The 26,840-nt window shown below is 42.0% G+C and overlaps 1 long non-coding RNA gene across 1 annotated transcript; it reads right to left on the bottom strand.

Annotated features, from left to right (window-relative positions):
- Window positions 1-25,419, bottom strand: LOC116854877. The gene is made up of 3 exons (XR_004380237.1): window positions 25,333-25,419; window positions 25,128-25,237; window positions 1-169 (listed from the first exon to the last, which is right to left on the bottom strand). It is a non-coding gene; the product is annotated as an uncharacterized LOC116854877 (long non-coding RNA).
- Window positions 25,420-26,840: the final 1,421 nt, after the last annotated feature.

Here is a 26,840-nt window from a genome sequence, read left to right as displayed (position 1 = left end):
CCATGTTAAATAAATGGAGGATTTTTTGCTTGCTGAAGTCTCAGACGCTCAGAAGTTCAGAGTTCCTGATTATTTTCATGACCGTTCTCTGCTGAGGCAGGGCTGGTGGCCATCATGGTAGCAAGATGAACTGTGCCCCTAACTTCAGGTAAAAAACCACTTCTCACTTCTGGAAAATAAAAATGGAAAAATGAGAGGACAGAGTAGTTTTTCTTTATATAGCATGAACACCTTTGTTGTTCTGCTGTTGAAAATTGATTGTACTTAACTTCTAAGACTTAATTAGAAAGCAAATCCTCATAATAAGTCCTTAACACCAAATGCTGGTGAGGCTGTGGCACAGCAGGAACTCTTGTTCATTCCCAGTGGCGATGCTCAGTGCCACTTTAGAAGACAGTTCTCATACAAAACCTTTTACAAAGGTTTTATTTTTTTATTTGAGAGAGAGCATGAGTTCGGGGAGGGCAGAGGGAGAAGCAGACTTCCCCCTCAGCAGAGAGCCTGATGTGGGGCTCGATTCCAGGACCCTGGGATCATGATCTGAGCTGAAGGCAGACGCTTAACTGACTGAGCCACCCAGGTATCCAAAAGTAAACATCCTCTTACCGTAAGATCCAGCGATTGTACTTGTTGGTATTTACCCTAGGGAGTTGAAAACCTGTCTGCACAGAAGCCTGTACACAAATGTTTACAGCACCTTTATTCCTAATTGCCAAAACATGGAAGCAACCAAGATGTCCTTCAGTAGGTGAATGGATAAATGAATGGTGGTACCTCCAGACAATGGAATGTAAATGGAATAAAATAAATGAACAATCAGGCTACAAAAAGATACAGAGGTGGGGGCACCTGGGTGGCTCAGTCAGTTCGGTGTCTGACTTCAGCTTAAGTTTTTGATCCCAGGGTCCTGGGATTGAGTCCCACATAAGGCTCCCTGCTTAGCAGGGAGTCTGCTTCTCCCTCCACTCATGGAGTCTCTCTCAAATAAATAGTAGACTATTTTTCTGAGTAGTTTTAGGTTTATAAAAAAATGACTAGAAAGTACAGTGTTCACAGATAATCCCTCACCTACTCCCACTTTCTAGTTTCCTCTATTACTAACAGTTTGCATTACTGTGGTCCATTTGTTACAAGGGGTAATGAAGTCCACAGTTTACAGTGCAGTTCAACATTTGCGGTGTATTTCTTTGGATTTTCACAAATACATAAGGATATGTATCCACTATTACATTATCATATAGCAGAGTTCTACTGCCCTAAAAAAAATATTCCTGTTTCTACCAATTCATCTCATTCCCCCTGTGGAATCCCTCGTAACTCCTGGTCTTTTAAAAATATCTAATTTTTTTAAAGAACTATTAAGCAGTTTAATTTCTTTACTGTATAACCTTGAAAAGAGATTGTACTGATAGAATGCTTAAATGAATGGACATTAATGCAAATTAGAATCTTTCTACTTCAGCCTTCATTGTCTAGCATCCAAAAAGAGGTGCTACTGTGTATAAAATAGTTATGTCTTCTGAAATGGCTGAGGCAAACCACTTGTATGAAATGTTATAAGAATAAAGGTGGGAGGTTAAAATACAGTACTAGGCCAGAGAGAGCATCTGATGGGGGTGACAGGTTCCAGAACAGGTTCCAGAATATACCACCCCAAAGTATGTCTCTTTGGAACAGGGACTGTTCTAAGCTAAAGGCCGTTGAGAACCAGCCAACATAAGAAAGGTTCCAAAAATGACACAAGCTTTCTCTCATAAAGGAAATTTCTATTGGTAAAGAGTTTCTCTCCCCCTCACCAGGGAGAGGAAGGCTATTACTATTTAATTTTTTCCCCAGATTTACTGAGATGTAATTGACATGTAACGTGGTCTAAGTTTAAGGTGTACCATATGATTTGATATACATACATCAGAGATAAATGTACATCTAAGGATTTGATTACCACAGTAGAGTTAGATAACATGCATCACCACTACGCAGTTACCTGTGTGTGGGGGGGACTTTTTAAGATCTCTTGGCAACTTTACAATCACCATGCTGTTCATTAGATCCCCAGAATAAATAATTTTATTATTATTTTGTAAATATTTTGTCAGAGCGGGCACCAACAGGGGGAGTGGCAGAGAGAGAAGCAGGCTCTCTGCTGAGCAAGGAGCCCAATGTGGTACTCAATTCCAGGACCCTCGAAAATATCTCACTGTGGCTTATCCCAATCTTTTCTAGTATGTTGAAATTTCAAACACTCCCCAAAGTCTTCATGGTCAGTGACCTTGATTCCGGCTTCACTGAGAAGATATGAGCTTGATCAGCAGCTTCACTGCTATCCAAGTTTAAATTTTTCTGAATCCAGGGTACCTGGGTGGCTCAGTGGGTTAAGTATCTGCCTTCAGCTTGGGTCATGATCCCAGGGTCCTGGGATCAAGTCCTGCATTGGGCTCTTTGCTCAACTGGGAGCCTGCTTCTCTTTATCTCTCTCTGACAAATGAATAAACAAAATCTTTAAAAAAAAAAAGATTTCTCTGAATCCATATTCCCATTTCCCCTCCTAAAATTAGCTCCTTGTGTGTGTGTGTGTGTGTGTTTTCTTTTAAGATTTTATTTGATAGAGAGAGAGATCATAAGTAGGCAGAGAGGCAGACAGAGACAGAGGAGGAAACAGGTTCCCTGCTGAGCAGAAAGCCCAGGACCCTGAGATCATGACCTGAGCCGAAGGCAGAGGCTTAACCCACTGAGCCACCCAGGTGCCCCTCCTGTGTGCTTTTTGAGCATAGTGCCCAAACAAACACACTGTCCACAATTTCCTTCTGTAATGGTTTATTGCTACATTTGTGGAGAGGCACATAATCTACTTGTAATTTAAAAATTAACCATACAAGTCCTATGTGAACAGAAAGAGGTCTTTTAGAAGTCCACTAATCCTATCTTCTCTCCTTAGTGATGCAGCTAAGATCCAAGAAATATAAATGACTTAAAACCACAACCAATTGGTGGCAAAGCTAAACTCAGATTTTACAATGAATTCACATTATTTTATTACTACTTTATATTGCTTCTTAAAAGGACTCAGAATAAGAGAAGGAATACAGATAGTCACTGGAAGAATGTAAGTTCTTCCATTTGATTACAGAATAAAATGGAGTAAACATTGCTAAGAGGGTTATTTAAAATGGAGCCAGGAGGACACTGAAAAAGTGGGACTTATATTTTCTGTCTCAGGCTCCCAGAACTGTCACTGACTTCAGCTAAAAGCCAAGGCGTCTGCTGCTTGTTCAAATTGAACATATATGGGGGCATGCGGGTGGTTCCTTTGGTTAAGTGTCTGGCTCTTGATTTTGGCTCAGGTCATGATCTCAGCGTCATGAGATCAAACCCTGCATTGGGGGCATGGAGCCTGCTTAAGATTCTCTCTCCCTCTGACCCTCCCACACCCTGCTCACACGTGGGCACATGCTCTCTCTAAAATAAATAAATAAATATAATCTTTAAAAAACACGAACATAAATGGACTTTCTTCCTGGCACTACTCTTAACAACCAGTCACATTTCATTTAAGACAACTTATGTAAATTCCCTCTTTCCTCCTTAAAAACCTTTAGCTTTGTCTCTCCAGAACACACATTAAAAAAAAAAAAAGATTTTATTTATTTAACAGAGAGAGAGAGGAAACATAAGTAGGAGGAGTGGGAGAGGAAGAAGCAGACTTCCCACCAAGCAGGCGCCCGATGCAGAGCTTGATCCCAGGACCCTGGAAACATGACCTGAGCCGAAGGCAGACCTTAACGACTGAGCCACCCAGGTGCCCTGGAGCACAATTTTGATTTCAGTTAACTCTGTGTCTCCCAGATTGCAAACCCTAAGACCTGCAGTAAACGTACCAATTTTATTTTGCAGATTGCAGTTCTGCCTTTCAGTTATTACGTGGCATCAGGAGTGACCAGTCACCATCTCCAGCACCGTTGTGGATTTGAGTGGGTACCTATAAGAGTCTATTTCACTTGTCTCTTCAGTGGCTTTGAGTCATGGTGGTTAAGTCCTCTCCGTCCTGAACCTCCCTCCGGTTCAGGCCTTTAGCTGGGTGTTCTGTCTTGCTGGCTTCCATCCTCACTCATATTTGAGGAGAGGATTCTGTCCTCATGTTTCCTAGTGGAAGATTCCTGTTTAGTAGTCTTCTGAGTACTACTTCATGGGAAATCCTGCTTCTAAGAAAGGCTTTTATGACCAACCCTCTTCTGGGACTCCTGCAGGTTTTAGGTTTAAAGAATATTGTCCTTCCTACTGTAAATTCTTGTCCTGTTGGATTCTTATTGCTTTGGGTGATTTTTAAAACTACACTGGCAGGGTGCCTGGTGGCTTAGATGGTTAAGGGTCTGCCTTCAGCTTGGGCCATCATCTCCAGGTCCTGGGATAGAATCCCATGTCAGGCTTCCAGCTGGGCAGGGAGTCTGCTTCTCCCTCTTCCTCTGCCTCTCCACCTGCTTGTGCTCTGCCTCCCTCTCTCTTTCAAATAAATAAAACCTTAAAAAAAAAAACTCCACTGGCTAAAGATGGAGTAAAAATTAGCTCACTTGCATGCACAATTGGAAAAAGGCTATAAAGCCAAAAAAACAAAGCCAGTAGAAAACTTCTTTTAATTGGTATCTAGAGGCCTTAAAATGAAAAACAGAAATTTGCTTCCCTCACAGCAGTTAGCTTCCAATTCAGATCTTTCCAAGAGGCTTTCAAAATTAGAAAAATAGGCCAAATCCTCATAAACTCCTTCCTTCACACTCATGCACTATACCATCTCCTTTTCCTCTATATCCATCCTTAGCTCAACTCCGCTTCTATGCTGGAGACCCTCCTCACCCCTCTTCAGATCCTACGGGACCTAAAGCTCCCCTTTACCCCCTCCCTTTTTTGCTGCCCCATTTAAGGTTAAGCCTGGGGAAGCAGGAGTTGCCTAGACTTCCTTCCGTCCCTGGTCAAAAGCTGAATTATGGACCATGGCTAAAGAATTCCCCAAAGCCACTGAAGATCTTCATAAATTTGCTGAGGAATTTGCCATTGTGATCAAATATGAACCTGTTTTTTTTTTTCTGATTTATATCAACTAATCACAATGCTAGTTGATGGAGGACAGTCTAGGAACTGCATGCATCTTGCCCATTGGGGTAACACTAGACAATTTCTCCAAATGGAGAGCCACTGACAGAACAGAATCCCTTAAACTGAGAAAGACTCTGAAACTATTCCTAAGGCTTTCCCAGAATCCATAGATTGGGTGGGGGGGGTTCAACAGTGTATTCAAAAACCTGAAGAATCTGTTCTCAATTATTGTAACCAACTAGAGAGGATCTTTGCCAACAACTCTGGCCTTTCTGCTATTGATCAAACCAATTACACCATTTTTAATCCCATCTTTGTTGATGGCTTAGTTGAAGAACTATTACCATTCCTCATAAAGAAAACTCATTTAAGTTGGCAGACTATGCAAACTCCTAATCTCATTAATCTGCAGATCCACTATTGAACTTATTCAAAGACTAATAAAAAGAAAGCCACCTAGATTATGAGCCTTCAGTTCCAACAGTTAAGAGCTAACCAAAGTAAACCCCCACTTCAGGGTTGTGGCACTATTCCAAAAGGTACTTGTCATTACTATAAAAGCTGGAACATTTAAAAACAGATTGCCTAAAACTGAGAAGACTGACTCAAGGCAAGGTTAGTAAGCTTTCCCTGTTTCCATTTCAAGTACTCCTTTCACCAATCTCAACAGTAGAGCTGCTCTGAGGACTTACAGAAGCAGCTTTTTATTCCTTTCCCCCTCACCACAGTTACGTCAGTTTCCCCCAAAATATTGGTTTGGAGGAGAGGGAAAATCCCCTGTCTCTATTAGGGCTTTACTTACCAGTTTTATCTCCAACCATCTTTTCCCATCCCATTCTATCTAGCTGGGATCTATTCAGAAACATTATCCATTTCTCCCAACACCTTTGGCTCCCATTCACTCACTAGATCAGGATTATCTTGAAGCCCATCAGGCACACATCTCCTTTTCACAAAAGGGGGAAATATTTTTAAATACAGAACGCTGAAATCCAAATTTTCAGGAAAATCCCAAAACCTTAATATCTGTCTCCGTTCTTGCTCGAAAACCCCTGCCCTAGAACCTCACCTAGCTCTGTCGCTGAGATATGACCAGTATCATGTCCATTCATTCTGCACTGTCCATCAAAATGTAAATTGATGAAAAGTACGCACTAAGGCCATCCAAGGAATTAAACCTACCATTGAGGACTGTTTACAGAAAGGATTAGTTGTTCCCAGTCCTGTAACACCCTCATCCTCCTTGTCCATAAACCACATGGAAGAGTATAGAATTTTATACAGGACCTCAGGGCAAGCAATAATAATGTTATTCCTCAGCCCTCACACCTTGCTCACAACCATTCCTCCTAACAGCAAAACCTTTACCAGGTTAGAACCTTGCAGTGCCTTCAGCATACCTGGTGATCCTGAAAGCCCGTTCTTATTTGCCTTCATCTGGGAAGGGCAGTATGCATAAACATTTATGCCACAGGGCTACACCACTTATTTTTCCAAATGCTGAAAGCTGACTTTCTTTTTTTTTTTTTAGATTTCTGTTTATTTGACAGAGCGGTGCACACGCAGGAGGTGCTTCAGGGGGAGAGAGAGAAGCAGGCTCTCTGCCAAATAGGGAGCCTGACATGGGGCTTGATCCCAGGACCCCCAGGATCATGGCCTGAGTCAAAGGCAGATGTTTAACTGACTGAGCCACCCAGGTGCCCCGAGAGTAGACATTTTAGATCTAGAATTCTCTGAAGGCTCTTCCCTGTTACAATATGTGGATGACCTGTTCCTTTGTTCTCCTTCTCAAGAGGCTTGTACCAAAGATAGCCTTCATCTTCTAAAGGCCCTGGCTAAAAATGGGTAAAGGTGTCTAAAGAAAAACTGCGATTTTGTTTGCCCCAGGTTAAATACTTGGGACACCTTATTTCAAATCCGGGATTACTCCTTGATCCAGACGGAGCCCAGGGACTGTTGTCCTGCCTACCGCCAAATACCACCTGTGCAGACTTAGGGGCTTAGCTAGATACTGCAGAAATCGGATACCTAATGTTCCAGCCCTGGCCCAACCGCTTTTCTCTCTCCTCAAGTCTGACCAACCTGACCCCCCCCCCCTTACTTGAGACCAAGAAAGTCAAGAAGCTCTCATAAAAATAAAGCATGGCCTCTTGACTTCTCCAGCCCTGGGACACCCAAACTATGACCTACCATTCTTTCTCTTCACGCATGAAAGAGAAGGGAATGCCCATGGCATTCTAAGGCAGTGAGATGGGGACCAGTACAGGCCTCTTGGCTCCTATTGCCAACAGTTGGATTCCACAGCCAAGGGACTGCCACCCTACATGAGAGCTTACAACTGCCACTGCAAATTAGTTGAGAGCACTGAAGAAATGGTCATGGGTTCCATACTGACTATATATGTTCCCCTTCAGCACTAATTGTCCAGTAGATGAACCTCTCACCCCCAAATACTCCTGCATGCTGTCATTCCTTAAATCCTACTGTCCTGGGGCACCTGGATGGTGCAGTCGATTAGACATCCAACTCTTGATTTTGGCTTAAGTTGTGATGGTCATGGGATCGAGCCCTGTGTTGGGCTCCGCATTCAGCGGGAAGTCTGCTTAAGATTCCCGCCCCACTCTGCCCCCCTCCCACTCATGCTTGCTCTCTCTGAAATAAGTAAATCTTTTTTTTTAAAGGTATTGATTTATCTGACAGAAGGAGAAAGAGTACACAAGCAGAGGGAGCAGGAGAGGGAGAAGCAGGCTTCCCGCTGAGCCAGGAGCCTGACACGGGGCTCGATCCCAGGACCCTGAGATCATGACCTGAATTATTAGGCTGAATTACTTACCTTAACCTAAGTCCCTCCCCCTGCTGCCACCCTGACATTGGCAGGACAGATCACTAACATTTATGTTAACAGCCACTGTGCTTTTGGTATTAAATGTGATTTTGATATGCTTAGGAAACAAAGAGCATTTTTAACCTCTGTGACAACAGATTAGAAACAGTTACCTCTTGGAACTCTTGGCTCGGATTCTATACAAAACTGTAAGGCTTTAGCCATTATCAAAATTCCTGATCATTCAGTGGCAACCATGGGGGAAGCAAAAGGGAATGTGGCCACCCAACAGGCTGCCTTTGGAAATTATAATCCACTTTTACCGGCTGACTTTACTAAAAGTTTGAAGAAACACATAGAGAGGCCCAAGAAATTGACTCAGGAAAGGATTAAAAATGGTCTCATCAAGGCTGTTGATTTGATCATCAGTGAAATCTTTGGTATGGGTCAAAGAGCAGACCAGTCCTCCCTGATTGCCTCCGAGAACAAATTCTTAATTATATTCATGAACTTACCCATTCAAATATTGGCAAGATGGTCTTTTGGGGAAACAATATTTTTGGAAACCATCTCTAAAAATAGCCCCTCAAGGGGCACCTGGATGGCTTAGTCAGTTGAGCATCAGACTCTTGATTTCAGCTCAGATCATTATCTCAGGGTCATGAGATCGAGTCCTGTGTTGAACTCCATGCTTAGTGGGGAGTCCGCTGGAGATTTCTCTCTCCCTCTTCCCCTAATCCACTGCTTACACTCTCTCTCAAAAAATTTTTAAAAATAGCCGCTCAGGGGGCGCCTGGGTGGCTCAGTGGGTTAAGCCTCTGCCTTCAGCTCAGGTCATGATCCCAGGGTTCTGGGATCGAGCCCCACATCGGGCTCTCTGCTCAGCGGGGAGCCTGCTTCCCCCCTCTCTCTGCCTGCCTCTCTGCCTACTTGTGATCTCTGTCTGTCAAATAAATAAAATCTTTAAAAAAATAGCCTCTCAAAAATCTGAGAAATGTCAGATTTGCCCTAAAGATAACCCTGGAAACCCCTTCACAGTTCTAGGGGTCATTTTTCCTTACCCTCTGGACCCTTTGTGAGATGTGGCAATTGGATTTCATCTAGCTGTCACCATTGCAAAGATAGAAATGTGTTTTAGTAATGGTTTGTACGTTTTCTCACTGGGTAGAAGCTTTCCCTTATCACAGATCTACACTATCAGCAGTAGGAAAAATACTATTAGAAAAGATTGTTCCCACCTGGAGAATACCCTTGGCACTTCATAGCGAGCGAGGGACCTATTTCACTGGATAAATATTGCAGGCCATTTGCCACATTTAGCCAATTATGCAACATTTCTATATTGCCTCTCCATCCTCAATTCTCCAACATTTTAGAATGAGCCGGTGGCATTATAAAAACCCAACTAGGATTTTTCCCACTTGAATGGCCAAAAGCTCCTCCCTTGGTACAACTGAATCTTAGATCCACTAACCCTCTGGGTAACTGGAAGACCAGTGAGGTTAGCTCACGGTACATATGAACCTAACTTTTACTTAAAGGTAAGATGATGACTTCTTATAAGGTATCAATATAAACTCTTCAAAGAAATGAGAGAGTGGTAGAACAGTCTTTTCACAGTGCACTCCTAGGAGATAAAGACCTCAAACATCAATAGGTTGAAGGCTGGAGACATTGTTTATTAGAAAAGACCACCATAAAGATTCCCTCCAGTCTGGCTACAGGAGACCCCAGCAGGTATTATTGGCCAGTCATTGTGCTGCTGATATAGAAGGCATGTACTCGTCGGTTCATGTTTCTTATTTTAAAAAGGCTTCAACATCTAACTGGACCTCAGACTAACCCCTTCTTGGAAAAGGAAGCAGATGACATCTGTGTAGACTGCCCTCACAAGATGCGGGGTCAGGCCAGTGTTATGTTCATAAGATAGGTCACACCAATTCTTGTGAGGCCTATTTCTCTTCCCTTTCATTTCAGTGTCTGATTGGGAAAACAATGCTATAATTCAAATGTCCCAATTCCTTGGTACTTCTGGAGACCTTTGTGTTAGATTTGTCACCATGCTCCCCCGGGTCCTTTATTGATAATAATGATCCCATAATGTTACCTATGTACAGTTTTCCCATGGTCCCAAATATTTCCATTAGTTACAGCAAACCACCTCCCTCTGTCACTTTTCATGTCAAGATATTCTTGCCTTAAGAAAATCCTCCATGCTTTATGCTCCTTCCCCCTACATTTTTTTAAAGATTTTATTTATTTATTTGAGAGAGCCAGCTAGAGAGAGCCCACTCACAGAGGGAGAGGGAGAGAGAGAAGTAGACTCCTTACTGAACAGGGAGCCCCAGGTGGGGTTCAATCCCAGGCCCCTGGCATCATGACCTGAGCTGAAGGCAGACACTTAACCAACTGGGCCATCTAGGTGCCCTTCACTCCCCCTAAATTAAAGAGCACCTCCTGGGTCAATAGAACTTTGATTACCCAAAAAAAAAAAAAAAAAGTGGAAACCCACTCCTTCCCTTCCTATGATTTCCACTGTACAAATTGTGTATCTTCCACTTGTTCTAACAAAAACCTTTTCAGCTGGTCATCGCCATTATGTCAGTCTTTTGGATATTCCTACTTGAACGTACCAACGCATTATGCACCAAACCTCATGCTATCTTTCAGCAGCTCAGTGGTACTCTTTTACAAGAAATACGTTCTTTTAACCAAACCATTGGACCTTCAAAGTTCTCTGATCCCTGGCTAGATGCTCTCCCCCTTCTCCTTTACAAAAATGAGACCTTGGCATTCCATGCACCCCCCACAGTATACATCTTTGTGCATATGCCAACACTCTTTGGTCATTTGATCATTTAAATAGCTGGAGAATTACTGGCCAAGGCCTTTTGGGCCTCCTTATTTTCCCCCTCACAATTCTCAGATTCCATCTGATCTCCCATCACATGAAGAAAAGAGACTTATCCATAACAGATTATCTGATGAAGATCCTTCTGATTATGAAGATAATAGCTGTGATCCCCTGCAGGCTTCTCCATCAATTATCAGTGACTGTTGTCTCCTTTGAGGTTTCTTTTTCTGGCTGGAGGTTGGTACTTTCTAACATGAGATCTCATTGTAGAATTTAACTAGAACAGGTCTACAAATTGTATTGTTTTTGTTTTAATTTGTAGCCAACATATTATTGCCAAATTATGTTAGGCTTTCCCATTGTCGTTCTACTCAAAATGTCAAAATAATGGTTGCTCAAAGATCTGAAAATATTCATCAGACCCACTCACGAACAATGACAAGTGAAACTTCAGTTGACATAGCCTAAGATCCACTTTCTTAAACATCCTTCTTGCTCAGACGGAGCCTTAAGACTCGCACAGCAGGCATGACAAATATCTACCAACCAGGAGACTCCCTCCACCCCCCACCCCCGAGATTTGATGGACCTGGAGTAGGCTTTTGGCCAATCAGGCATCACAATGGGACTACAAAGCCAAGGTTGATCATTGATGCTTTCTTACATAAAGGAAGATCTTAATCAGAAGAGGGAAATGATAATGGAGAGAATAAATTGGGAGTTGCTAAGAGGGGTATTTAAAAATGGAACCAGGAGGACATTGAGGAAGTAGGACTTAAGTCTCCTGTCTCAGATTCTCAGAATTATTGCTGACCTTAGCTAAAAGTCAAGGCATCTATGGCATTGGTAGAATGGTCCAAAAGGACTTTCTGCCTAGCACTAGTTATAACAACCAATCATGTACAGATTAGTCCAACTGTAGCTATACCAGCACCAGTCACATTTCATCCAAAATGGCTTCAAAACTTTTGCTTTAAAAACCCTAACCTTGGGGCGCCTGGGTGGCTCAGTAGGTTAAGTGTCTGCCTTCAGCTCAGGTCATGAAGCCAGGGTCATGGGATCAAGCCCCACGTCAGGCTCTCTGCTCAGCGAGAGTCTGCTTCTCCCTCTCCTCCACTCCCCCCGCCCCGTGCTTGCTTTCTTTCAAATAAATAAAATCTTTAAAAACAACCCTAACCACCTCCCCCCAAGGAAACACACACATTTTATTTTGCCGGTTGTGGTTTTGCTCTTCACTGACCAACACATTCTAAATGTTGGTGAGGAGAGTACTGAAATCTCTTGATTATTTTTAGTGCTGCTTTTGCCAAAATATACATTTACTGGAAGCTTTGGTAGACAGATATGTACAAGTAGGTCACAGTGTGATTATCTAGTGAAAATGTCAGCCCCAAATTAAGTGGATTCTGAATTATCAAAGGAAATTTTGAATGTGCTACTACTTAAAACAAGAATATTATAACATTAGACATATACTTTATCACCAATGAAACTGACAGCTTCCCACAGACATTTTATGCTCAAGCTCTTAGAATCTATTCTAGTAACTGGAAGAGTGAAGACATTTCTTTAGAAGCCCTGAAGTAATTTCTGTAATGCTCTGTAATGTAAGGAGTGAGTAGGAAAGGTGATTATTTCATCTCCATGAAAAATGCATTTTGAAGAGTATTTTAACTTCCTGTATGTAAGTAGGTTAGTACTTTATCTTCCTTCCTATCAGAAGTCTGAAAACTAGTTTTGATTTGTGCTTCAATCCTTCATCCTTCCCAACAGGAAAGAAAGAACTATACCAAAGTTTTAAGGATTCTACAATGCAAAAGAATGGAACTCTGGGTAGCACCTTATGTAATTGCAGCTTATATGAAACAAGTGACAATCTAAATGTAAATAATATTATACTCAAAAAGCTGGCATTTCTTCAAAGACATTCATCTGAGGCATTAACATAGTGTGAAAGGGCACCCTCAATTTCACCAAGCCTCTACAAAGTAGGAGTATCATTTTTAAAAAGTGAAGTAGAAAATTCAAAGAAGGGGCGTTTGGGTGGTTCAGTGGGTTAAGCCCCTGCCTTCTGCTCAGGTCATGATCTCAGGGTCCTGGGATCGAGCCCCTCATTGGGCTCTCTGCTCAACAGGGAGCCTGCTTCCCCCCCTCCTTCCCTACTTGTGATCTGTTAAATAAATAAATAAAATCGTTAAAATAAAAAACTTTTAAAAATCCAAAGAAGTTAATTGAGCTCACTTTAAGCAGAGAACAGGTGTGATTGCTGTTTGGGTTTTGTTGGTATCAAGACGACCAACTTTAGAGTCCATGAAGTAGGGGCGCCTGGGTGGCTCAGTGGATTAGGCCTCTGCCTTTGGCTCAGGTCATGATCTCAGGGTCCTGGGATTGAGCCCCTCATCGGGTTCTCTGCTCGGCGGAGAGCCTGCTTTTTCCCTCCCCTCTGCCTGCCTCTGTCTACTTGTGATCTCTCTCTGTCAAATAAAATCTTAAAAAAAAAAATGGAGTCTATGAAGTATAGAACTAGGTGGCCACCCCACCGTTCTCCACCAAACTCCTGTTATCAGGAAGTGAAGATTGAAGGAAGGCAGTGGGGATTTTCTGAAGTTCATTGCTTCTAACCAGATCCTTCCTGCTGGTGTTTTTCTCCCATATATAGTAGAGGTGATAAGGAAGCAACGGTAGATTATAGTAAGCTTATTGGGAAAAACATCAGTATTCAGAGTTGTGTTTGGCATCCAGAAATAAAGTACTCTCTGATGGAAACAGTATTTCAAAGGTTTTGCAAAAGAGAAAGGAGAGGATGTGTGATTAAATTAAAGCTATTTTATCTAACATTTAATGAGCCTTGTCACTCCTGAAATTCCAACTGCCGTTTTTGCTTTCTTGCTTTACCTTTTGCTTAGTCTGCGCAAGAACTGATTTAAATTAAACAAAGTGATTACTAATGATCCCATCAGATCCCATGCATTAGGTAGCTTCCATCCCTGTAATTCTGCTATGCAGGGTATTGTTTTATTGCAGCATAGTATACTGATGGGCCTTAAAACATGTCACCCCAAAATACAGAACCGTGGCATATTGAATATTTGAAGAGGAAGAAGTTTGAGAAAATGGCAGAAACAGGTTGGTCTCTGACCTCGCCCACATCCCTTGCCTGACTTTCTGGAAACAGGTCTCGAGAAGCATCATTATCTCTAAGTTAGAAAGGCTGCCAAGAATTACCCCCCCCATTTATTTCAATTACATCATGCGCCCTGACCTGTCAGACCCAGCATAAAAATCTACAACTCTACAATTCCTTACAAAATTCCTGTATCCTATAAAACTTAAATAAATCTGCAAAAAAAGCTGTGTTAACATGTCTTTGTCAGTTTAATTTTCAGACCCAGCCAGGGACCCCAAGAAGGTTGAGGAAAGCTTTTTCCTTTCGTAAATATGTAACATGAAATTTATAATTTTATAAGTCATCTCCTTTCTATGTCTATTGCTATTAAAGAGAAATTGAACTATACCACACACAAAGCATAAGTTAACATACTCTTTAATTAGCTGACTTCCTGAATACAACACTAGGCTTGTCGAGGACCATAACTAGCATCCACAGTATATATTTTGATCACATTCTTAACCACTTTAAAGGATTCCAAATGCTTAAACTTCTGCAATTTTATAATTCTATAAAAGTTCTTCTGTGATTTTTTTTTTATGGGTGCAAATGTGCCAAAGACATGATGATTAAGACTCAAAATACCCTTAATATTTGATCTGGAGGAGAAAGCACTAAACCCGTACATGCAAATACAACAGGTGCATGTTTTAAAAATACATATGAAATCGCCTTAATAAATTGCTAGTTAGGATGAAACAAATAACTAGAGATTCACTGTGGAGTAACAGTGTAGTTTTCATTACTATGTATATTATACTGAGGGAACTTTCAGATGTGATGGATGTGTTCCTTATTTTGATGGTGGTGATCATTTCTTAGGTGCAATGTCAGTATTTATTGATTGTACATTTAAAATAGAGCAGTTTGTGTTAAGAAAAAAGCCCCAAACCTGTATATCTGTGGCAAAACAACCAAGAAGGAATGTGGTTAAGTGATCAGGACGAAGACAAAAACAACAACTGTGGCTTACTTTTCTGTGCCCCAGCACTACAGGGACTAGTGTGAGTTTGTGGCCTGTGGGCTCACTGAGGTTGCAGGCTGCCTGTCAACCAGATCTTGTTTGTTGCTGACCACGCTTGGGAGTTACTAGGATTCTAATTTTAATGGGACATTATTGCAGAGTTTCAAGTAGGGGGTCTATATGATTTGAGTGATGAAAGACAAAGTCAAAGGGAACCAAAGCTCTGATGAGACTAACCACAAATGGGAGGGACACCAAGCACAGAAGAGAGGATGGGACCTGCTCTGGGCACCCCAGGCCTAATGGACCCATGCTGGGAAGACAAGTCCTTAGACCATTTGGCTTTGAAAATCAGGAGGGGCTTAACTTGTCTTAATTTGTGTGTTTTAATTATTGGGCTTAGCTCAGGGAGAGCCAGAAGACAACAGGAAACTGAGTCCCCGCCCTCAAAGAGCAACCTTTAACAAATAACAGGGCCAAGACATAGCACAAAAGCAGGAGTATGAGAAGCAGCTGAGTATACGTGATGGATATTTATTTACTCATCTCAAAGCATGTGCTGGAGGGACAGGGAGTTTTAGGAGATGTCTTCAGGAACAAAACTGTTGGCAGGCACCATTTCTCTGCCCTTACCCCATCCTAGGTAGCGGGATGCTTTCAGACCAGCCCAAACACTCCACCTGTCTTGCTAGGACCACGAACCCTGTCCCTGTGCTCCCTTGCAGACCTACCCTGTAAGAGCAACCCAACTTCTCAGGCATCTTCCCAAATAGGCTGCTGCCCTGACACACCCCAAAGGGAGCCCCAGGTGGTGAGGATTGATGCCACCCAAAGTGACTCCTGCCCTGGGTTGGGTGGGGGCAGAGATAAGCACACAAGCCAGCATGCTTAAGTCCCAGCAGCCCAGTCCTTTGGCTGGCAGCACAGGGAGAGTTGCCCTGCTGTCAGGTGCAACTGCAGGCCCCAGCAGAAAGACTGGGGGGCAGACTTCCGGTCTGACTGCTGGCCACACCCACCAACGAAAGCCTCTCGGGGGCGGGGGCAGCTCGGGGAGCACATTGCAGTTTGGTGTGCATGCAACTATCACATGGACGTTAAGTGCGGAGAGCGAGCATGAATGTTGACGATGCCAAATCACCAGCTGGTGGTGGCCTCAGGCCCCTCGACAGCACAGGACAACCCTGCGAGGTGCATCCATAGCATTCAAACCTGCAAATTCAAACCTGCGATTTGCATGCAAAGCATGCCAATAGCAAATGTGGCTCAGACACAACAGTAGGGCACAGTCAAATCACATAGGAAATGCCACTGCAGCGCCTGGTTCTGGTGACCATGGGGCATTGTGCTACGGAGCACCACAGGCCCTCTTCTCTATAAGGGCCCTACTTTCAAGCTCAGGAGACATAGCTGACCTTCTTTTTCTTTTTCTTTTTTTTTTTATTTTATTTATTTATTTGACAGAGATCACAAATAGGCAGAGAGGCAGGTGGGGGGGGGGGGTGGGGAGGTGGGGAAGGGAAGCAGACTCCCTGCTGAGCAGAGAGCCAGATCTGGGGCTTGATCCCAGGACCCTGGGATCATGACCTGAGCCAAAGGCAGAGGCTTAACCCACTGAGCCACCGAGGCGCCCCAACTGACCTCCTTAATACCTAGAAACAAGTACATACAAAATAAGGAGACCGAAGAATAGGTCCCAAATGAAAGAAGATGACAGAACCCTGGCAGAACTAAATTCTGAAATGGAGATAAGCAATATATCTGATGAAGAATTCCAAATAATGGTCATAAACATACTCACTGGACTTGAGAAGAGTGGGGATCTCAAGGAGACCTTAAACAAAGAGACATAAAACACACTCTAGGGGCGCCTGGGTGGCTCAGTGGGTTAAATCCTCTGCCTTCAGCTCAGGTCATGATCTCAGGGTCCTGGGATGGAGCCCCACATCGGGCTCTCTGCTCAGCGGGGAGCCTGCTTCCTCCTCTCTCTCTGCCTGCCTCTCTGCCAACTTGTGATCTCTGTCAAATAAATAAATAAAATCTTTGAAAAAAAAAAACAAAACACTCTACCCTTCTCCCTTAAAAACCCAGATGGGAACAGGGCCCAGATACCATAATGCGCAAGTCTGGTGCAGTGATTTTGTGACATCAGCAAACCCAGGGTCACAAGCTCTCACCAGTCCCAGTCATGCTGGGACACACACAAAAAGCCATAGTTTAAAAGGCGTGGAGGGAGGAGCCTGGGTGGTTTAGCTGGTTAAGTGAATGCCTTTAGCTCTGATCATGATCCCAAGGTTCTGGGATCGAGCCCCGCAGCAGGCTCCAGGGAGCCCTCTTCTCCCCCTGCTTGTGCTCTGTCAAATAAATAAGTAAAAACTTAAAAAATATAAATAAAAGGCCTGAAGAGCTTGCAGGGATACTTTCTTCCCCTTCACCTTAAACCCTCAGACCAGAACAGGATCTGGCTGACAGGGAGCTTGCAACCTTAGCAAGTCCATAGTTCACAAGCCCATACCAGCCCCTGTAATGCTGGGGCACAGCAAGTAAGCCACAGTTGTTTTAAACCTGTCTTGTTTTTATTTTTCTTCTTGTTTTGTTTTTATTCTTTTTTTTCCTTTTTCTCAAATTGTATTATTTTTCATTTTTCTTATTATTTTTACTTTCTGTAAAAAGCTATGGTTTAAAGGTACAACTAGCATATACCGCCACAACTCCAGTCAGCCAGCAAAAGTCACCAGGCACAAAGTCTACATTTGGGACAGCAGACACAAGGCCATTCCCTTCAAGTTTAGGAGAAGTACCTGTTCCACCTAATCCATACAAACAAAAAAAGTCAAACAAAATGGGGAGACAGAGGAATATTCTCTAAAACAAAGAAAAAGGAAAACCTCAGAAAAAGAACTAAATGAAGCAGAGATAAGCAATATGCCTGATAAAAGAATTTAAAGTAGTGATTGTAAAGACACTGAGCTGGAGAAAAGAGTGGAAGAATGAAATGAGACTTTCAAAATGGGTAGAAAATACAAAAATGCACCCATCAGAGTTGAAGCATACAATAACAAACACTAGAAGGAATCAACAACAGAGTAACTGCTGTAGAAGAATGTATCAGCCATCTGGAAGGTAGGCAATGGAAAGCACATAGTTGAACAGCAAAAAGGAAAACAAATTTTTAAAGGCGGATAGGTTAAGAGATCTCTTAGACAACATAAAACAAATGTTTGCATTACAGGTGTCCCACAAGAAGAGAGGAAGGTGTTAAAAACTTAATTGAAGAAATAACTGAAAACCTCCCTAACCTAGGGAAGGAATTAGACATCCAAATCTGAGAATCACATTTCCAAACAAGATGAGCCTAAGGAGGTCTGCATCATGACACATAATTAAATTGACAAAAACTAATGGTAAAGGGAGAATTTTAAAGCAGCGAGAAAAATAAGTTACATATAGGAGAAACCCCAGAATGCTGTCAGCTGATTTTTCACCAGAAACTGCAGACCAGCAGGCAATGGCAGGATATATTCAAAGTATGAAAAGGAAAAAACCTACAACCAGGAATATTCTACATTGCAAGGTAATCATTCAGATTTAAAGGAGAGTTTCCCAGACAAAGATAAACACCACTAAACCAGCTTTACAAGAGATGTTTTGTTTTTTGTTTTTTTTCAAATTTTAATTTTTATTTATTTTTTTTTTTAAAAAGATTTTATCCATTTGACAGAGATCACAAGTAGGCAGAAAGGCAGGCAGAGAGAGAGGAGGAAGGAGGCTCCCTGCAGAGCAGAGAGCCCGATGTGGGGCTCGATCCCAGGACCCTGAGATCATGACCTGAGCCGAAGGCAGAGGCTTTAACCCATTGAGCCACCCAGGCGCCCCTTTACAAGAGATGTTAAAGGGACTTTTTAAAAAATGTTTCTTTCAATTTAATTTAATTAATATATAGCATATTAATAGTTTCTAAGGTAGAATTTAGTGATTCATCAATTGCATATAATGCTCATTACATCAAGTGCCCTTCTTAATGCCCATTACCCAGTTATCTCATCCGCCAACCCACTCCCTCCAGCAACCCTGTTTGTTTCCTATAGTTAAGAGTCTCTTATGGTTTGTCTCCCTATCTATTTTCACCGAAAATTATTTTTCTAAAGGGACTTCTTTAAGTGCAAAAGAAATGGCCATCATTAGACATAAGAAAATGATGAATAAAAATACAAAATATGACAACATATAATGGAAGAGAACAGAAAGGGGGAAATAAAAGACTCTTTGGTTTATTTTTTTTTAAGAATGTGTTTGAACTTAAATGACCATCAAATTAATAACAGACTGCAATGTACTTATGGTGTTATATAGGAGCCTCATGGTAACCAGAAACCAAATTCTATGATAGATAATCAAAAAATAAAACGAAGGCCAAACATAACACTATAGAACCCATCAATCACAGAACAAGGGAAGAAGGAACAAATAACTACAAAAACAACCCCAAAAAAGGTAACACAATGGCAATAAGTACATAACTACCTTTAAATGAAATTATCTAAATACTCCAGTGAAAACACATAGGGTGATGGAATGGAAGAAAAAAAACAGACCCATCTATGTACAGCCTATAAGAGACTCTCCTCAGACCTAAAGATGCATACAGACTGAAAGGGGATGGAAAAATACTCAGGAAACAAAAAAGCTGGGTAGCAATACTGTGTCAGACAAAATGTACCTTAAAACAAAGACTATAATAAGAGACAAAGAAGGGCATTACATAATGATAAAGGGGTTAACCCAACGTGAGGATATAAGTCAAAAATGTCTATACACCCAACAGTGGAACATTGAACTGCATAAAGCAAATATTAACTAATGGACATAAAGAGAAATTGATGGTAATACAAAAATAGTAGTTGCCTTTAACTCCACTTACATCAATGGATAGATCATTCAGGCAAAAAAAAAAAATCAACAATAACTATTAATGACACCTTAGACCAAATGAACCTAACAGACACATACAGAACATTCCATCCAAAAACAACAGAATACCCATTCTTTTCAAGTGCACATGGAACACACTCCAGAATAGATAGTGTCAGGCCACAGAACAGTCCTCAGTAAACTTAAGAAGATTGAAACCGTACCATGCATTTCTTTTCTGATCACAGCAGTATTGAAACTAGAAATAAATCAAAAGACAAAGACTGCAAGAAACAAACATATGGAGACTAAACAACATGATACTAAACAACCAGTGGGTCAGAGAGGCAATCAGAGAAATCAAACAAATAAACATGGAGACAGATTAAAATGAAAAAAAAAAAAAACTGGTCCAAAATCTTTGGGACGAAGCATAAATGCTTTAAGAACTATATAACAATACAGGCCTAACTCAAGAAACTGGAACAACCTCAAATAATCTAACTCTACACCTAAAGGAACTAGAAAAAATGAACAAAGTCCCAGGTAAGTGGAAGAAAGTAAATAATAATGATCACAACAGAAATAAATTACATTGAGACTAAAAATCAATAGGAAATAGCAATGAAACCAGGAGCTGGTTCTATGAAACAGTAAACAAAATTGACAGACCCTTATGCAGATTCATCAGGAAAGAAAGAGAAAGGACCCAAATAAGTAAAATCACAAAAAAAGAAAAGTACAGGCGAATATCTCTGATGAACATATGCAAAAATCCTCAACAAAATATTAGCAAATTACATACGATATATTCAAAGGATCATCCACCATGATCAATTGGAATTTAATTCAGGCATGCACAGATGGTTCAGTATTCACAAGTCAATCAGCATGATACGAATGAAGGCTAAAAATCCTATGATCATCTCAGTAGATGCAGGAAAAGCATCTGACAGAATTCATCATTCTTTCATGAAAAATCCAACAAAGTGGGGTTAGAGGGATCATACTTTAATATGATAAAGAACATATAGGAAAAACCCACAGCTAACATCATACTGAATGGAGAAAACCTGAGAGCTTTTTCACTAATATCAGGAACAAAATGAGGTTGTCCACTCTTGCCACTTTTATTCAATATAGTACTGGAAGTCCTAGCTGCAGCAACTGGGCCAGAAAAAGAAGTAGGCATCCATACTGGTAAGACAGAAAGTTAAAGTGCCGCATTAACTTTGCACCATGTTGCAAACAACAATATACATAGAAAATCATGAAGACTCCTCCAAAAAAATACTGGAAGCATTAAATTGCCCAGATATAAGCCAATGCTTATGTGACCACATATGATAAAGGAGGCAAAATGGTGAAAACATAGTTTCTTCAAATTAATGTTCCTCAGACAAGGAAAATAAATAAACTCTTGGGATTACACTTAAGATAAACTTTTGCATGACCAGGGAAACCATCAACAAAATGACAAGACAACTTATTGAATGGGAGAAGATATTTGCAAATGATTGATCTGATAAGGGGCTAGTATCTAAAATATATAAAGAAATTAAACTACACACACACACAAAAAAAAAACCCTCTCAAGTAATCCAATTAAAGAGTGGGCAGAGGCTCTGAGAAGACACTTTTTCCAAAGAAGACATACAAATAGCCAACAGACACATGAAAAGATACTGAACATCACTCATCATCAGAGAAATACAAATCAAAATCACAATGAAATATTACCCTACAGCTGTCAGAATGCCTGTGATCAAAAACATAGGAAATAACAAGTATTGTCGAGGATATGGAGAAAAAGGACCCTGTTGCAGTGTTGATGGAATGATAAGTGGTGTACCTGCTATGGAAAACAGTATGGAGTATTCTGAAAATTTAAAAATACAAATACCATGTGATCCAGTACTACCACTACAGGATATTTACCCAGAGAAAGCAAAAACGCTAATTCGAAAAGATCGATGCACTATGCTTATTGCAACGTTATTTACAACAGCCCCAATAAGGATGCAAACCAAGTGTCCATCCATAGATGAAAGAATAAAGATGTGGTGTGTGAGTTTATATATAGTGTTTGTGTGTGTATATATATAATGAATTACTACCCAGCCATTAAAAAGTGGGATCTTTCCATTGGCAGCAACACTGATGGACCTGGAGGACATTATGCTGAGATAAGAAAATCAGAGAAAGGGGTGCCTGGGTGGTTCAGTCATTAAGCATCTGACTTCAGCTCAGGTCGTGATCCCGGGGTCCTGGGATCGAGCCCTGCATTGAGCTCCCTGCTCAGTGGGAAGCCTTCTTCACCATCTCCCACTCCCCCTGCTTGTGTTCCTCTCTCTTCATAAAATAAATAAAATCTTTCTTAAAAATTATTTTAAAAATCAGAGGAAGACAAATACCTTATGATTTTAGTCATATGTATAATTTAAGAAAAAAATGAACAAAGAAAAACAAGAAAAACGTTTTTTTTCTTAGATTTTATTTATTTATCAGAGAGAGAGAGGGAGAGAGAGCCAGCAAAGGCAGACAGAATGGCAGGCAGAGGCAGAGGGAGAAGCAGGCTCCCTGCAGAGCAAGGAGCCCGATGTGGGACTCTATCCCAGGACGCTGGGATCATGACCTGAGCCGAAGGCAGCTGCTTAACCAACTGAGCCACCCAGACGTCCCAAGAAAAACAGATTTTTATTATATTTTTTGACAGAGACAGTGAGAGCAGGAGCACAAGCAGAGGGAGTGGGAGAGGGTTTCTCCCTCTCTTTCCCCACTCTCAGAGGCTTCCCGCTGAGCAGGGAGCCTAACATGGGGCTCAATCCCAGGACTCTGGGACCATGACCTGAACCAAAGGCACATGCTCAATGAGCCACCCAGGCGCCCCAGAAAACTAGACTTTTAACTAAAGAGAACAAACTGGTGGTTGCCAGAAGGGAGTTGGGTGGGGAGTGGGAGAAACAGATAAAGGGGATGAAGACTTCTAAATAAATAAGTCATGGAAATGAAAGTATAGCAGAGGGAATGTAGTCAATAAGAGTTAAATAATGTTTGGTAACACATGGTGAACTATACTTAATCATGCTGAGCACAGAGTAATGTATAAAATTGTTGAATCATTGTATTGTGCACCTGAAGTTAATACAACACTGCATTTTAATTATACAATAAAAAAATTTCTAAAAGAAATCCAGTTTTCTTTATACTTCCTGTGGTATCTGCTAACTTCTGCACATGTCCACTTTTAAAAATTAATTTCCACAATATACATCAGTGTCCTGGAAAGGTCCATGACCATGCATTTTTAAGAACTCTTCATTTAACTGCCCTACATATTAGTTGAAGATCAAAAAGTAAAGAAGTAAAGAGATTTGTTCAAAATCAGAGCTGGCAGGTTGAGGAGCTCACAGGGGGATTTGGGTCCTGCCTTCCCCCTCTCCCCACGTGCTCTCCTCTCTCTCTGCTCCAGCTGCGGGTTCACAGAGATTAGGAACTGACACACGGTACATGAAGCCGGTGTCTGCGGAACCCTGACCGCTCACCATGTCAGCAGGAGAGACTGCCCAGGGTATGGTCCGTAGGAGGTGACAAACCTGTAACACCATTAGAAAACAGTCTCTTAGGACTCCTTCATCAGACTTGTAGAACGAGGGGCATCAGGGTGACTCAGTGGGTTAAGCATCTGCCTTTGGCTGAGGTTGTGATCCCGGGGTCCTGGGATGGAGCCCTGCATCGGGCTCCCTGCTCAGCGGGGAGTCTGTTTCTCCTCCTGCCCCTTCCCTCTCCTTGTGCTCTCTTGCTCACTCACTCTCTCAAATAAATCAATCTTCTAAAAACTTGTATAACATTCTAAATCACCTACATGTGTGTTACTGTTAAAGTCACAGAATATATCATCATCATAAGCTACTCATCTCTCGCTATTACTGTGAGCCTGCCCTGTGGCACAGACCAAAAGAAGAACATAGAATTGGCATTCACAAGGGTAGCTTTCGTCTTAGAAAGAAATGACAAGCGAGTTCATGCTCCAGCAGACTACATTTCACAGGGGAAGTTTCAACTTCATTCTTTTTATCCCCTAGAAGATGACAGAAGCTCTTTTCCTCAGCAGTCCAGGGAGACAAACAGTGTTAGGTCTGTTATTAAATGAAACGAGACTGAGACAAAGTGAAAGTTATTTAAAGCTTTGTTTTATGCCAGGTATTAGAAGTCAGACTGACCAGCCAGGGCCATATCCGAAGAGAGCGACCACCCCCGGCTTACAGGCTCAAGAATCGACTGACTGACCGGTCAGGGCCGCCTCCGAAGAGAGCGACCCCTCCCGGCCTCACAGACTAACTTTCATAGGGCACAAGCCTGGCCATACATAGGTGGACAATGAGATTGTAACATTGCATAGTCATGTTAGGCCACACGCAGGTGGCCAATTGAATTACAATTTACCCTAGAGTAGCTGTTTGAACTAACCTATCACTCTGGTCAGAATTGGTGCTCAAGTTCGGCGCCCAAAAGGTGGGGTTTACATTCTTTTGGTGGTTAGGGAGACAGTATGTGTGCTTTTTACTGATTGGATGTCTCTACCTGGCCTGACTCGTCCTTGTCTTCTGGGCTCTGTTATCAGGAACTGGCCGACCATATTTTACTGGTTTCCCAGACTTGCTTCTAAGTAAGTTTCTGGGGAGGGGGGCAGGGTCAGTTTAAGTTTTACTGCACAAACAACAAAATGGCTTTTAACCAAGATGGAGTCACTCTGGCTAAATAGGTCCTTACAACAGGATCACCTCAAATCTTCCCTACTTCTAGGGTTAATGCAAGTATTATCAGGCTACTCCGACACCTTTGGAAGGTCTCAAGTTACTGAAAGAACACTGCCTTTCTTTGTCCAACCTTGAGCACTAAAAACCGAGCTATAATATTAACTGAAGTCTGATGTACACCTGATTCCTCCAAGATGTCCATGGCATCAGGATAAACTGGATTAAAGCATTTTTCAGAAAGTCATGCTTGTAAATATCAAGGGGATAAAACACAAGGTACAATTTACATTCCACGCCTATCAGGTGCATGAAATCAGTTTTGGTCGAATCATGGCCTCTTCTGGGCTTTGAGTTTGGAATTTACCAGATGGGTTAATAGTTCCATTCTCCCAGGCTCGTGATCTCTCACGATCATCATAACGAGCCATTAGAGAGACTGAGCGTATGTGGTCATGGTGCTAACCAGATATGAACAGAGGGAGGTCAGTGAGAGGCCGACTTTGACAAAGGAGCATATGTGCAGAAGGACAGCACAGCATCGGAGTACAACTGAGCCAACTTACTTACCTATCAGAAGTGTGAGGTCAGCGTCTGCTCCTGGTCTAACCTGGAACTGCGGGGTCCACAGCTCGCACTGTAGATCACACTCTTTGGTTTCTTCTAAAACTGTGACCTGAAAAGGAAAGAAAGGATTTTTGATTACCCTTGCCGCGGATGCAAATCAACTTCTCCAAGTAAAGATTCTGCATGAAAAAGAGGAAAATACACCAGTCTTTTACTAGCCCTATAACAGAAACCCTTCCAGTCACCACACACCCGTGGGAGAACTAAGCCTGGACCTAGAGATGGTCTGGGCTTGATACTCTGCAAGCCCTTTGTGCTGTCATCCACTGTGACCATTTCATGACTTCACGCTGTAATTTGCTGGGATTCAGTGGCCAAAGATACAAATAAGCCCCTCTGCTTATTTAAGCCACTGTCCCTGAGGTTAATGAAATAAATACCCCGTTAGCCCTATATCCACGGATACAGAAATGTTCCCCACTCGCTATTTAATGATTCCAGTGAGGGATGAACACCCTGGCACTAGGAGGGGACAGTTTGGATTTTGTACAGCACTGTCACACTAGTAGCTGTGAACAGTCTATATAAAACTGGACTGAGGGACGCCTGGGTGGCTCAGTCGGTTAAGCACCTGCCTTTGGCTCAGGTCATGATCCCAGGGTCCTGCGATCGAGTCCCATGTCAGGCTCCCTGCTCAGCGGGGAATCTGCTTCTCCCTCTGCCTGCCGCTCCCCCTGCTTGTGCGCTTTCTCTCTGACAAAGAAATAAAAGCTTAAAAAAAAATAAGATAAAACTGAATTGAATCACGTGAGATGCTAAGCAAGGAACAATTTATATGCATTTTCAAGAGACCCAATTTATAGAAGCATACATGCTTAGTACGCAGGGCTAGAGCTTCAGTTTATTCAAACTGGCAAAGGTCTTGAACCATATCTTGATTACATAAACCATTCAGGTAGTCCTGGCCCTAAACCTGCCCGCTGGCATGCTGCCAAAACACGACACAGCCCCTGCTGCATCGAAACTGGAGGGAAAACGATGATCCGTCAGGGGCGAAAAGATCTAACAGTGTAAGAGCTACGGGATATTCCCTCCTGTTGTAGCTTTCATCCCCAGCTCTCCCCAGGGCTCTCCCTCTACTCCCTTCACCCTTTATGTCACCTTAATGAGACCTTTGCTGTCCCATCTACGGGAAGGTGCAAATTCCCACGGCCTCCCCAAGCCCTAACACCCCCACCTCAGCTTGGTGCATAGGCTGGATTACTATCCATCATGATATAGACATGCATCTCAATGATCTGATCTTTTCATGCTCCTCCACTAGAATGTGAGCCCCATGTGAGCAGAGACAGTTTTTTTTCTCTTTAATGCCTGCATTTCCATACTTAAAAGTAGCATCTAGCACACATTAGATCAGCAAATGATTCAGCTTTGGCTATCAGCCGTAAAGTTCCTGCCGTTGCAGACTTGACCCTGTTAATTGCGTAGTGGGCACCTTTCAGGGTGTTCTACCACATAATTGCATTCTCCCACAAAAGCCCATTCAAAATAGATTCCATTCACTTCAGTTAAGATTTTGAATATTTCCTCAGTGTGTTAAACAAATATCACCTTTCTCCAGTCGGAATTAAAGACAGAAGCAATTACAACTCTTGGTTTTTGTATTTTCTCTCATAGTCCTCAGATAAGTAGTCAAACCATGATTTCTTTAT

Source organism: Lontra canadensis, unplaced genomic scaffold (assembly GCF_010015895.1).
Source record: "Lontra canadensis isolate GAN:19392208 unplaced genomic scaffold, GSC_riverotter_1.0 scaffold96, whole genome shotgun sequence".
NCBI classification, from domain to species: Eukaryota; Metazoa; Chordata; class Mammalia; order Carnivora; family Mustelidae; genus Lontra; species Lontra canadensis.
This window is presented reverse-complemented; position numbering and strand designations above follow the sequence as displayed.